The sequence below is a fragment of the Danio rerio genome, chromosome 11 (assembly GCF_052040795.2).
Source record: "Danio rerio strain M-AB ecotype USA chromosome 11, GRCz13ab, whole genome shotgun sequence".
In the NCBI taxonomy this organism is placed as follows: Eukaryota; Metazoa; Chordata; class Actinopteri; order Cypriniformes; family Danionidae; genus Danio; species Danio rerio.
The window spans coordinates 36,938,121-36,949,984 of record NC_141031.1 but is presented as its reverse complement, the minus strand read 5'-3'; the positions used below and the strand labels follow the sequence as shown (position 1 = coordinate 36,949,984).

Below are 11,864 nucleotides of genomic sequence, written 5' to 3'. Positions count from 1 at the left end.
GTACTTTTTGTCAATTTGAGCTTTTTTAAAGTTAAAGTTGCAGTTAAAGTTAAGAAATTGCAGTGTCGTGATCATTTTTAACTCCGTTTTGAGTTTGAATATTCAATAGCATCTCAATAATGTATTTCAAATCTGATTCAGATCTCACAATTCAGATTTGTTATGGAAGCCTGTTCCCGCCACTCAATTAAAAAAAAGAAAAAAATTATAAAGTCAAAATTTCCTAGTTATAAAGTCAGAATTGTGACTTATGAAGTCAGAAATCGGAGATAAAGTAAGATTGCGAGTTAAGTCAGAATTCTGAGTTAAAAAGTCAGAATTGCCAGTTATTAAGTTAGAATTGCGAGTAAGTAAGTCTGAATTCTGAGTTAAGTCGCAATTCTAAGTTAAGTCAGAATTCCGAGTTGTCAAGTCAGAATTCTGAATTAATAAGTCAGAATTGCAAGTTAGTAAGTCGCAATTCTGAGTTAAGTCGCAATTCGAGTTTTAAAGTCAGAATTGCGAGTTAGTTAGTCAGAATTCCGAGTATGTCAAAATTCCGAGTTAATAAGTCAGAATTGCGAGTTAGTCAGAATTCCGAGTTAGTTAGTCAGAATTTTGAGTTAAGTCGCAATTCTGAGTTAAGTCAGAATTCCAAGTTAGTAAGTCAGAATTGCGGGTTGGTAAGTCAGAATTCCGAGTTAGTATGTCAAAATTCCGAGTTAGTAGGTAAGAATTCCGAGTTAGTAAGTCAGAATTGCGAGTAAGTCAGAATTCCGAGTTGTTAAATTAGAATTCCGAGTTAAGTTGCAATTCCGAGTTATAAAGTCAGAATTGCCAGTTAGTAAGTCAGAATTTCCTTTCTGACTTAATAAATCAGAATTGTAACTTTACAACTCAGAATTCTGACTTAATAATTTTTTTTTTACTTTGTATTTATTTTTTTTATTTTTTTATTTAGTAATGTTAACGGACTTCCATGTTTGTTTTGGTATAAACTGTAAAAATCAGAATTGTGAGTTGTTTTTTCTTTTCTTTTTTTATTGCGGTGTCCTTGTTATCGTTTAACTCGTACTGAATAATATTAATTAACATCATGCACTTACTGTATGGTTAGCTTTAGGGATAGTAGCATGTAATTATGCACAATATATTAATAATATAGTCAGTGCATATACATGTATAACAAGGGCACAGTAAAACCAATTATATATGTAATCCTGTGGCAAACAAACAAGCTTCCATATCAGCAGCACTTCATGAATTAATAATTATTATATGAGATGAAGACATCTGTGCACATGTATGTCTTAAAATATGATGCATAGATTGTCTTCAATAATCCACAGCGATGAAGTTCATACAGTTTTCCTACAATCAGATCTTATGTGTTTGCTTTTATTTATTTGGTCTTCAAGTTCACTTCGATTGATTTTGCTGTTTGGGGCATTTTTTTTGTTAATTAATCTGATAAAGGGCTGAATCTGTCTTTTTATTGCTCCATTTCTGTAATGCCTTGGTACTGTTTGATGTTTTGAAATGGTATTGATCATCTGACATCTTTGCAATGATGTCGTCTTGTCATCTGTATTATGTCTGAGTTTGTTTATATCATAAATACGTTTGCTGGGCATTCCTTGAACAAGACAAAAAATAATCACCTTTGCTAGGTGAAATGGTCTAAATATATATATATATATATATATATATATATATATATATATATATATATATAAACAAAAGCAATTTGTTCAGACCATCTACTGAGCCCGGATGGATAAGCAAACATTTTTGGTAACACTTTATAACAACTACACACTATGAATCATCTATTAAGCATTAGTAAATAGTGAATTTCTTAAGCATTAACTCTGTATTAATAGACACTAGTAAACATTTTATAACTGCAGATACAAATGCAAACTTATAAGCACATGTATATTGTGCTTAATAATTGTATTTTCCTACTTTGTTACTGATTAATTTTTCATGACTAAATTAAGTATCGCATTCTTTTCAGTTCATTTGTATGAGTATTTTCGGGTTTGTAAGATCATTCAGATCATTGTAATCTTATCTAAAAAGAAAAATGACTAAAGTTTAAGCATTGCAGAATAACTTGAGTGTCAAAATATAACAAAACTGGATAAAACTAGAACAATATAGTAATTTAACAATATGATACAACATGTCAATGTTATTTAGCGATGTTTAAACTGCACAGTAACTTTATTTTAGTTAAGATTGCAAAGATTTTTCATTTGATGCCGTTTCATTTATATATCTTCAAATAGATGCAAATGAATAGTCATTTATTTTATTAACATTTTTAGAGTATAATTAACAAGAGCTTTAAATTGTAGTTTATTAGGGATTTATAAAGCATAAATAGTCGTCACTTTAGATTAGGTCACAAAACTAGATGAAGTTGAGTTAATAAACATTTATTAACATACAAATGAACTATTAAATTAGTATTAGTCAAGAATAGAGCATTTGTATCTGCAGTTATAAACTGCTCACTAACATTTATTAATGTAGACTTAATGTTTAACAGAGAATGAATTCACTATTTGCTAATGCTTTATAAAGGATTTATAGCGTGTATTATTATAGTGTTTTTGGTAATGCTTTATCACACACTGAATCATCTATTAAGCATTTGCAAATAGTGAATTTGTTATTTGATAAGCATTAAGTCTACATTTATAGATACAAATGCTCTTTTCTTGACATATAAGCACATTTAAAATATGCTAAATAATTGTACTTTCATACTTCACTGATTCATTTTTCATGACTAAATTGAGTATTGCATTATTTACGAATCAGTTGTATTTAAGAGTAGTTCGGGTTGATTAAGATCATTTAAAATGAGATGGTAAATGATTAATAAACTATTCAAATCAACATTTATATATTATTATTCAGGCATATACTAATAGGTAATTTGTATGTTAATAAATGCTTTATTAACTCATCTTCATCCTAAATTGAGGACGATTTATGAATTATAAATGCCTTTTAAATGACAATTAAAGGCTTATTATCAACTGAACAGTACATCTTTTTAATCTTATCTGTAAAATGACTGTAAAGTTTAAACATTGCTGAATAACAGGAGTGCCAACATAGAACACAAAATTGGCTAAAACAACAACAATATATTAACTCAACAATCTATTATGATGCAACATTTCAATGTTATTTAGCAATGTTTAAACTGTGCAGTCATTTTATTTTACATAAGATTTATTTTTCATTCGATGCAGTTTCATTTGTGGATCTTCAAATAGATAAAAACTATCTAAGACATTTTTTCCCTGTTTAGAATATAACAGAGCCTTTAATTGATCAATTATGAATTATTTATCAAGCATAAATAGCCCTCACTTTAGATTAGGTCACAAAACCCGATGAAGATGAGTCAATGAAGCATTTATTAACATGCTAATTAAGTATTAGTATATGCCTGAATAATAAGATAACAATGTTCATTTGAATAGTTTATTAATCATTTGCTAGCTTATTCTGAATGACCTTACAAACCCCAACTACTCTCAAATAACTAGTTTGTAAATAATGCAATACTATAAAAAACTAATCATTAACTAAGCATGAAAATACAATCATTAAACACATTATATAGGTGCTTATGAGGCAAGAATAGAGCATTTGTATTTGCAGTTGTAAACTGCTTGTTGACCTTTATTAATGTAGAGTTATGCTTAACAGAGAATGAATTCATTATTTGCTAATGCTTAATAAATGATTTATAGTGTTTATTATTTTAAAGTGTTACCACTTTTTTTTTTTTTTTTTAAACCTGTATGTCCTTAATAAATGTGAATGCGATGCTGAATTTTGGGATTGGGGATGTTAAATTATTTCTTTTTTAATTATTGTTACTGTCAATGCTGATGGTTTGTTTATTATTATTATTATTATTTAAATGGTTTGTCTTGATCAGAACTGTGTGGTGTGGCAATCAGTTTCTCTTCCTCTAGGAGGCAGTAGTTCACTGCTAAACTAGGAGAACATCATTCAATCCTGTCACCGTAACCTGCACCTTATGCACATTTGTTTATGTCGGTTTTGTTCACTTTTACACCTGCAGATGAACACTGTAATATCCGTCATGTCGCTCTTTAAATTTAATTGCAGTTATAAATGTGCTTTAGGTTTTTTTTTTTTTTTTTGTCATACGTGGGGCCATTTTCATGTCATATCTGCCGTTCTCTAGGATACAAATGCAGTAGAATATGAGTGTTTGATTACTGGAGGTCATTCAGTACACGTTGTTACTCTTTAGTTTTGCTTGTTGGTTTTGTATCGTGAGTCCTTTTAATTTACATTCGAGGACGGTGTTATCAAACACAAGCAAATGTTCAGCCACTGGTTCTTTTTAAAGCTGGACTGGTTAATTTCCTCAGGGAAATGTGTGTATTTGTAATGATTAATGCTAAATAAATAAGTATGGAAAACTTTTTTTGGGTCCATTTTCTTGGTGTTCGGAAGACCTTCAGTCCCACAACTTTTTGTTTTTTGTTTGAGATTGCTGATATTTATATTTAGTTGAACTTCAAATTATAGCCATCCTGTGATCTTCCTACTTTATTATTATTATTATTATTATTATTATTACACTGTAAACCCCAAAAAGTTAAGGTAACTAAAACCTTTTGAAGAAACCAATTGCAATAAACCGTTTTAAGTTCAACTTAATCCATTAGAGTAAATGAAGCAATTCGAGCACAGTAAAACACAGTAAAAAAATTTTTACAGTCATTGAGTAAAACACAATAAATGAAGAGAACTCAAACTCAATCCGAGTACTGTAAAACTCAATAAGTTAAGGCAGCTCAAACTGTTTGAGGAAACCAAATGCTACAAATCATTTGAGTTAAAAACTAATCTTTATGGGTACTGTGAACTTTTTTTTTTGTTTTTTGTTTTTTTGTTAAATTGTTACCTTCAACACTGAGTTAAAAACTATTTTCCAATGAGTAGAATTTCTTTTAGTCAATTTAAGTTAACTACACTCATTTCATTTAATAAAGTTGACTGGTGGATTTAATGTATTATTATGCCAAATCTTTCCTAAATATTGTTTAACAGAGTGAGGAAGTTTTTACCGTAATTCCTATTATATTTTGTTCGTCTGGAGTAAAATATTAATTACTGTCATCATTTCAAAGATAAAAGAAATCAGTTATTATGAATGAGTTATTAAATTTATTATGTTTACAAATGTTTTGAAAAAAATCTCTCCGGTAAACAGAAAAAAATTTGATAAAAAAATAAAAAATAAACAGGTGGGCTGATAGTTCAGGAGGGCTTATAATTCTGACTTTAGCTGTGCATTCATTTAATTTGCTTATAATAAATATTGTATGTTTCCTTTTTTTTGTCTCTCCCCTATCTAGAGTATTGCTTTTTCAATAAATAGCACAAACTGAAACCTTGGATTACTGATATCAGCATGTTATCAGAAATCAGATAGTTGTTTAGCAGACTTTATTTACCATGTCCTGATCAAGGTTTACAGTGTTTACATGCCTTGTATTTTGGCAGATTTTTTTATATATATTTTTTATCTCCCTACTTAAAAAAAAAAAGTAATAGAAAGCAAATAACTGATAGAATTGGTTGTTTTTGCATTGTTTATAAACAGTTGATGTCAGAATTATTAGCCCATCTTTGATTGATCTATTTTTTTCACAGTAGAGCAAGGACATTTTCACAGTATGTCTGATAATATTTTTTCTTCTGGAGAAAGTCTTATTTGTTTTATTTCAGCTTAAAAAAAAAACATTTTTTCATTTATTAATTTTTTAAAAGCCATTTAAGGTCAAAATTATTAGCCCTTTAAGCTATTTTTTTTCAATAGTCTACAGAACAAACCATCATTAACTTGTCTAATTACCCCTAACCTGCCTAGTTAGCCTAATTAACCTAGTTAAGCTTTTAAATGTCACTTTAAGCTAAATACTAGTATATTAATATACTAATTATTCTGGCTTCAACTGTATGTATCTGCTGTGTCTTTTTGGGTTACTTTTAAACGTATAATTTGCTGTTATTTATTTATTTATTTATATTAATGCCAGGCAAACACAAATGCTTGTATATTTAAAAGAAATTGTTTATATGATGGAAGAAAATATTTTGTTTATGAAGTATCCACGCTACATTTTTAAAATCTGGATTCCATTTGGTTTGATGAAAAATTCAATTGTAACAACTTAAAATATTCTCTAATGTTTATGTATGAACATGTTAATCCTCAAATCTTCAGTATCACGATAATGTGATGCTTAAGGATCCTTTTCTTTTTAAAGGGCATTTATCATGCAAAACACTGGAAATTGTTAGCATGGTAGGTAACCCACCACAACATAACTTAGCAGTGTGGTTTTCCAGCCTGATCTCACGAGAGTATTTTTTGTTTTGCCATTTTAGCGGCTAGTTCTTACGAATTCCTACGAGTTCAGTCGTACAAAATTGTACGATTTTAAAAAGGAGGCGTGGCACCCAACCCCACCCCTAACCTCAACCGTCATTGGGGGATAAGCAAATCATACTAAATTGTACGAATTAGATCGTACGAATTCATACGAATTAGCTACTAATTCAAAAAGTTACGAATTGCTGTGAGATTGTGTTGGGTTTTTCCCACCCATTGATATTGATGGACAGGTGCGAATTAACATGTCTCAGTATTAACGCATAAAACATGTCCACAAGACAGGATTTGCAAAGAGACTGGGATTAAAATATCTGTTCCAACTCTTCAGTAAGTGCTATACTTTCTATTTCTATAGCATTTTGAACTACTTTTTTGAGCTATGTAATTCATAAACAGTTCATCTTACTATGGTATTTGTGATTGTGGGTCTGTTTCATCATGTCTGAGTTGCTTTCTGACTTTTTGCAATGTTTACATCCAACCTTGTTATACAAATGTCATGAGAACAGACTGGAGAAGCAGCTCATTTTCAATTTCGGATGAAAAAACTAGAGTTACAGTTACTTCTGACCCAAAAATTGACATTTTAAACAGGTTATAATAAATGATCTAATATGTGTTTTGGCCTGAAACTTCACAAACAAATTCTGATGACACAAACATCTCCAGAAATTATTGTGCTGCTTATTTTTGATTATTGTTTTTCAGTATGTACTGGTAAATAGAACATCATTGGATGTTATAAGAGACATTTTGTAATATATATCTTTACAGATTACAAATTTGATAGGTTTGAAGATTATTAAATGTCCTTTAATAAATGTTTAATTCCTCCAAAAATACACTTTTGAAAGATTCTTTTGAAAATACTCAATAATAATTTGTGAAATTAACAATGGATATAAAAAGGAATAGCCTGTTTATTTGGTATGCTCGCTTACCACTTTAACCTTCGTTTCTTCAACTTTGCCTTCTATGAGACGGCAGACAGACACATAGGAAGGAATTGAAGCACATGGAGATATTAGGAAACTGCAGACAATGATAAAACGAGAATTAAGCGTGTAAGCAATATATATTACCTGTTACTGGATCGTCGTGTTTGGCCTTTGGTTAGTTGGCTAGTTACAGGGATGGTTCACCTACAAAATAAAATTTTAGACATAATTTACTCCTACTTCTGTCATTTAAATGTGTGCTTTTATTTCTGTATTGTCCCACAAAAGGAGAAAACCTTCAAACATTTCCTGCATATGTTCATCCAAGTCATGGTGAATGCCACAAAAATGTCACAATGATTGCAAGCAAAAGGTAGGTGTTGATGACATTCGTGAATGTGAAATCTATTTATCTTGAAATGATTCACAACCTGTAGCCTTCAGTTGGGCATGAAGGGCAACTGCCAAGGTCAGGATTTTCCTAAATGACTAATTAATTTTAGGTTCACTTTTCACCTCTATCATTAACCATTTGATTTGTTTGGTTAATAAAAAATGCTTTGTGCTGCTCACTGCCCACTTCATATACACTACCTAACAAAAGTCTTGTCACCTTTCCAAGTTTTAGAAACAACAATTCGTCACCTTAGAATTATAATGTTCTATCTGACATTTTTTGTCAAAATTGAGTTATTCACATATTCTTATTAAATGACAACTTATTTACATTGTGATGTTTTTTTTTTAAGTTGTTTACATTTTAAGACTTTTTATTCAAAAAAACAAAAAGGGTTTATCTACACAGTTGAACTCTATAGGGTCTATAAGGTTCTTTCTGTCAGCCAATCAGCATTTTTAATTAATGCACGAGGACCAATCAGGACCAATTGACAGCAGGAAAAACCAGAAAGACAAAATCTTTAAATAGTCGATAAATAATGCAGCACCACACAAAATTAATGTGTAAATGGGATTATTTAGAAGCCTTTTTTTAAATTTAGAGAAAAAAGAAAACGAAAAGAAGTGTATTTTTAAAAAAAAAAAATCTATATTAAAAAAAGAAAAATTTGATCATTTACGTTTAGACTATATTTAGGGTCTCTGTCATGATAATGTATGAAAGAAAACTGTTTCACGCATAATGTTTGCAAAATGGAATGCATAAACTTTGAAGCTCAATATCTCAAAATCATTTAGAACACAGGTAGAACCTTAATAATTTCAAGGTGCCGAAATAATAACTTGACTTTAAGTTGATCGTTTGGTGTCAGAAGTGGCTTATATGAAAGGCAAAGGCCTCTAGATTGCCCTTATTTGACCAAATGAAAAATATGATCATGGCTTTATTTTTAATTATATAATTAGGAGAGTAAGGTCTGACTTTGCTTAGACAAAAGTCTTGTCACTTAACAGCAATAATGTACATTATCGAATGTAAAGTAACTCCCAGCTTGGAGGACTGCATCCATACATCTCTGCAATGGCTCAAATAACTTATTAATAAAGTCATCTGGAATGGCAAAGAAAGCGTTCTTGCAGGACTCCCAGAGTTCATCAAGATTTTTTGGATTCATCTTTAATGCCTCCTCCATTTTACCCCAGACATTCTTAATAATGTCTTAATATAATGTCTTAATACCCCAGGCTGTTGATGATGCCGGTCACTCCCCATACTGAATGCAACCCCAAACCATGATTTTTTTCTTCACCGAACTTGACTGATTTTCTGTGAGAATCTTGGGTCCATGCAAGTTCCGACAGGTCTTCTGCAGTATTTGTGATGATTGAGATGAAGTTCAGATATTTCATCAGAAAAATCTACCTTCTGCCACTTTTCCAAATGATCAACTAGAAGTCAAGTTATTATTTGTTGCTCTTACAACTGGAATCGACGACAAGACATTTGTCAGGTAGTATATGAGGGACAAAATGAAAGCAGAACGTCTTTTATTATCTCATGGCCTCAAAGTCAGAAGACCATACAGAATTACAACAACACCAGAGTGAGACTAGATTTTAATTTTTTGGTGAACTAACCCTTTAATGTGCACCAAATAGTCCCCCCAACCTATGTTTTACAATTCACAAAAATGCATTGTGTGACTCTTAACAAGACAAATCACATGAGCAGTCAAGGTCAGTTTGTTCTAGCAGCACATTTCTGTGAATATTCCCCACGTCATCAGTGCTTATGTGCCCGGCAGCATGTGATTTGTTTTGACATGTGTCCGGACATGAATTTGTACATTACCTAACTTCAGGCCAATTGTAAATACAACATCCTATGAACTCCTCTCTGCCTCTGAGACATCGATTTGTATAGTTTAAAGATCAGGTCTTCTGGTTGGGCTCCAAGTGCTGTTCTGCAACTGTTTGGGCAAGCTTGTATCACAGGAACACATGCAGCCATTTGCATCAGCTATTATATAACAGATAATCTTGTTATGATTCCCAAAGAATGCCTCTATACTGACTTGAAAGGTTTGGTTGTGGATAAACAATGTCTTTAGATGACTGTCAAAGCTGCCATATTGGACATAAAAAAGCCACATGTGCTTATTGAAAGCTTTCTTGAAAACGACTGTTCTTTTAAAGTACTTTATTTTGATAGTGATTGTAGCTTTTCTTATGTCTCATTTTAGAATGCACTTGCATTTATTAATTTGATCGTTCGTTCGTTCGTTCGTTCATTCATTCATTCATTCATTCATTCGTTTATTTATTTAGTCATATATTCATTCATATATTCATTCATTTATTCATTCATTCATTTATTCATTTATTCAATCATTCATTTATTTTTTTATTAATTAATTAATTTATTTATTTGTTCATTCATTCATTCATTCATTCATTTATTTATTTATGAAAAAGGCTTGGATAACCTATACTGTAAAAAACAAAACAAATGACCAGTCCCTCCAGGATTTAGTGGGGCTTTTTTTCATAATTTTGCAGTCTAAAATGACTGAATTTGCTGCAGCTTTTCTTAATATTTGCGGCCTTATTTTGTGTTGATTTGCTGTCAAAAATTATGCCACAGACAAAAGTCTTTATTAAACATATATTTTTAATACTCCTAGACCCAGACACTGGGTCTTTAACTTAAATTTAAAGGATACGAGTATGTTAAAAAAAAAAAAAAAAAAAAATTCTTGTATCCAAATAAAAATTGTGTAGACAACAGCTCAAAAATCAAAATCCACTGAATATATGCACAGGTAGTCTCTCATGAAGGCCATCACAGTAAAAAAAATGTTTTTTCTTACAGTGGAAGTCAAAATTATTCGCCCTCCTATGATTATTATGTTTTTTTCTGTTTAAAAATATTTCCCAAATTATGTATTTAGCATATTTTGATGTTGCTTTAACTTATTTTAATAAGTTAATCAGGTTTTGACTAAATTTTTGAAGTTATACAAAGTTTAACTTAATATTTCAGTCAGTTTGATTGATGTAAGTTAACTAAAAATTTTAAAGCTCAAGATTTTTTTACTATGTAGATCAGGGGTGTCAAACTCAATTCCTGGAGGGCCGAAGCCCTGCAACAGTTTAGTTCCAACCCTGCTCCAACACACTTACCTGTAGGTTTCAAACAAGCCTGAAGGACTCAATTAGTTTGATCAGGTGCATTTGAGTTTGACACCTGTGGTGTAGATAATCCTTTTCTTAATAAGTCTTCTGTTGTGGTTGGATTTAAAAAGAGTAGGACCGTACAGACAAGCAAATAACCGCTTATCAATAGATTTCACACTAGAGTAAAAACTAAGAAAGAAAAACCAAAAAAAGTTTTTTTTTTACTGATTGTGACTGTATTGTACTGGACTGATCAGTCCCTACAGCTCTGCTGAGCATAAATAATGACCAATTATGTGTAACTGTGGTGAAACAAAGTGAACTGTTTTTGATTAACTATTCTGTCTCCAGGCATGTTAATGGGAATACACCCAGTGCATTGCAGCACCAGACGTGACGCAAGTGTTTTTTGATGCTTGATGGTTACCGTTGTCACTTCCTGCGTCACGTTGTTTAAATCACCAAATACTTTTATTACCAACTGAAACTAGTGCAGTTATTTGTTAACTTAAGAGTGCGTTAGTATGAGCCTACAGGCAGGTACACAGTACACTCACCTTTTTCTGAAATCCCATTCCCCAGACAAATCAAAGTCCCCTTAGCTTGCACATGCAGCACCAGTTGAACACAGCTCCCGCAGTCAAAATCTGTGGGAAATCAAAAGATTTCTTGTTTTTTGTTAGCGCACATAGTTGTTTTTTAGGTGAAAAATTAATCCATGCAAGTTAATCTACTGAAAAAAAAGTTTGTTTTGGTAATCTTCAACCAAAGTGTGAATATTTCATAAACTTTAAACTCACAGCAGTCTTTTTTATCAAACTTTTTTTCCCCCACAGTTGCCACTAAAAATGAACATAGAAGTGTTGTTGTGCTAAATTCAGAACAAAGGATTCAAAACGGCA

General features: G+C 31.2%; 1 long non-coding RNA gene across 1 annotated transcript; it reads right to left on the bottom strand.

The window, feature by feature from the left end:
- Positions 1-5,388: 5,388 nt before the first annotated feature.
- Positions 5,389-11,648, bottom strand: LOC141376642 (uncharacterized). Its single transcript, XR_015502839.1, has 3 exons — positions 11,520-11,648; positions 7,531-7,590; positions 5,389-7,421 (listed from the first exon to the last, which is right to left on the bottom strand). It is a non-coding gene; the product is annotated as an uncharacterized LOC141376642 (long non-coding RNA).
- Between the last annotated feature and the right edge of the window lie 216 nt (positions 11,649-11,864).